The sequence below is a fragment of the Scomber japonicus genome, chromosome 15, assembly GCF_027409825.1.
Source record: "Scomber japonicus isolate fScoJap1 chromosome 15, fScoJap1.pri, whole genome shotgun sequence".
NCBI classification, from domain to species: domain Eukaryota; kingdom Metazoa; phylum Chordata; class Actinopteri; order Scombriformes; family Scombridae; genus Scomber; species Scomber japonicus.
In genome coordinates this window covers 4,539,807-4,542,718 of record NC_070592.1, presented here as the reverse complement: position 1 = coordinate 4,542,718, position 2,912 = coordinate 4,539,807, and the positions used below count along the sequence as shown (strand labels likewise).

Below are 2,912 nucleotides of genomic sequence, written 5' to 3'. Positions count from 1 at the left end.
GTTGCATTGCACATTGCACATTGCATGCATGGAGGAATGGGGAAGAGGACTGTAGGAGAGGGAGGGGGTGAGTTTGACTATTATGGTCTGTACGTTGCAAGGTAACTATGCAGAGTGGGGGAGGGGTGAGTGAAGTGTGTGTGTGTGTGAGTGTGTGTGTGCAGGAGGAGGAGGGAGGGAGGAAGGGGGGGGATATTATGGGATGCCTGCCCCCTGATCTCTTTGTGTGTGTGCGCGCGCGCGCGGGGTGTGTGTAGTGTGCGAGGGAGAGAAAGAGGAGACGGCGTCGTGCGCACACGCTGCCACATTAAAAAAAACACGGAAATATATTTAAATTGTGTTATGTTATACCCGGTAACCTTTCACACAGACGAGCTTGTTTTAGGTATTGATTGATTGATTGGCAAACTGAGCACCGGAGTTACTGTTTTGGTTTTTTTGGGGGGGGAGCTGTGTGGAATCAAGTTGTAAGTATCAGGGCTTTTTTTTGTGTAGCTATTGTTTGTTGAATTTACTTCAAAGGGGGTAAAGATGGTTGGAAAAGGAGGACAGGAGGGAGATAGACAAGGTTTGCATGCTGGTGTTGAATTCCTTATGTGTGTTAAGATGTTAGCTTTTACTTTCTGCCTCCTCTTAACAACACACACACCAAAAAACACAAAAATCTGTGTGGAAAAACCTGGCCGCCTGGTGTTACGCTCCAACTGGTGACCGTGTTAACTGGTGACTATTTAAAAAAAAAGAGACTTTATAGTTTAATCACTTTATGTGTTTTTATTATTGTAATAATATCTTTAAGGCTTCTTAATAATAACCATTCATGTTTAAGTTCAATTGTGTTCAGAAAGACTCATTCAACACCTTTTCGTAACGCAATCTTTAAAAATGTGAGCGTCACCAGATAACATGGTCACCAGATAAACCGTAACACCGGTCAGCTCTAGCTAGCACACCGCATGCTAATAATGGGACGGAAACTACACAGATAGATAGTAGCAGAGATGTCAGCTGCACCGTAGAGATGAAGAGTAATAAATGAAGTGTTTTATATACTTGAAAGATATATAAAAGTTAAGATTCATAGTGAATAGAAAGAGAAGAAAACCCATGTGGTGTGTTTGTTTCTTTTACTTTGCTAAATATTCACTTCCGTTTTCCCCTTTTTCTTCTCTCTTGTTGAAACTTGGACAGGCTCACTCAACAAAAAAAAAGAAAAAAGAAGACTGGTGGACAATAAATAAAACTCTGGATTTACCCCCCTTTACCCCTCCTCCTATAAAACTTTATTTAGTTAGCTAAAAGTGTTTAGCTAACTAAATAAGAAAGTTTTTCCCCCTTTTTTGCTGCTTTGGCGTCCGCTATGTCTGGAAGCGAGGACGACAGAGATGATTACGGAGCCCCGGAGGACCGATTAATACACGGTAAATGGAGGTTAATTTATACGCTTATATGTTGATAGTGTTTAATCAAGCTTTAGTTGGTTGTTTTCTTACTTTTTTATAGCTTTGATGTTACGTTAACGGATAGAAAGAAAGAGCGATAGGTTGGTCGGTTGTTGTAGCTTTGGTAGGCTAACTGCCGGCGTAGCTAAGCAACGTTAACGGTTTAGCTTTGGAAGGCTAACTGCCGGCGTAGCTAAGCAACATTAACGTTAACGGTTTAGCTTAGGAAGGCTAACTTACTGCCGGTGTACCCAAGCAACGTTAACTGTCATATTTAGAACCTAACAACCACCGTCGCTACCGCTGATATTTTTCTTTCTTTTTTTAAGTTGAAAAAACAGTCTTGTCTTTTCTTCATCCAGTATGGCTGACATATGTATTATTACCGCGAAGTCACGTCGACTACCCGGCATGTTCCCGGGGCCTAACATTAGCCAGCTACCGGTATTTTTTTTTCTTTTTACGTGTCGATGATGACAAGATGGAGGCAGCCAGTTAGCTTTTAGGAGCTGGTGGATGACGTTCGGTAGGTTTTCCTCCCCTCCTTTTTTACTCCCCACATCATGGCCGGGGCCGGTTTGTTAAGAGTGTGTGTGGGGGGAAGTAATAACAATTAAATAATAGTAATAGCACAACACTAGTAAGATTAAGCTTTATGTTGTTTTTATCGTTCAACTTATCGTGTTTTTATGTAAAATAAGTCAATTGGAGGGTTATGTGACCGAAGCTCGCTTTGTTTACAGTGTGTATTAATGCGAGGTGCGCACGCAGCCTGCACGGTTGAGAACCATTGAGAACAAATAGTCCCCCCCTTCAAGTTAGCCTCAAGCGCATAAAAATCGACACAAAAACTACCCTTTTTTTAAGCCATCACTTTTCTTTTTTAACGAATATGAACATAAATAACGATAAAGGAGTTGGTAAACAGGTTTATTTAGAAAGATGAAGTAAATCCTTTTTTATATTTTCGGGTTATTGTTCTTAACATGTGATTTAATTTGAATTTGATGCACAAAACCGGATAAATCAAGTATGTTTATCTATCAAAACATGATAGAAGACTACTAATGCTTCTAAACTTATACATGCAGTTGGTTTGTGTCAAGGCATAAGTAGGACTGCAATCAACCATTATTTTAACAATTTGATTCATACATTGATTCATCAATTAAACGTTTAGTCCTTAATATGTCTGAAAATAATGGACAGTATGCATCACAGCTCCTCTGAGCAAAACATGATACCAGACACAACTAGTAATGCTTTTAAACTGGTACATGCCGTTGATTTGCATCAAGTTCAAGTCAAGGCCCAAGTAGGACTGCAATCAATACTAACTATTTTCACTTATTGATCAGTGAATATTCATTTAATCCATAATATGTCAAATGTGCATCCATCGCAGTTCCTCCAGAGCTCAAGATAAATCTCCTCTATTGTCTTGTTTGATAGGATTAATAGTGAAAACTG

The 2,912-nt window shown here is 39.7% G+C and overlaps 1 long non-coding RNA gene across 1 annotated transcript in view; it reads left to right on the top strand.

The window, feature by feature from the left end:
* Positions 1-234: 234 nt before the first annotated feature.
* The window catches only part of LOC128374717 (uncharacterized), a 6,168-nt gene continuing 3,490 nt past the window's right edge, over positions 235-2,912 (top strand). Inside the window, exons 1-2 of the long non-coding RNA XR_008323010.1 lie at positions 235-467; positions 1,192-1,421. This is a non-coding gene — a long non-coding RNA (uncharacterized LOC128374717). The remainder of the gene's footprint in view (positions 468-1,191; positions 1,422-2,912) is intronic.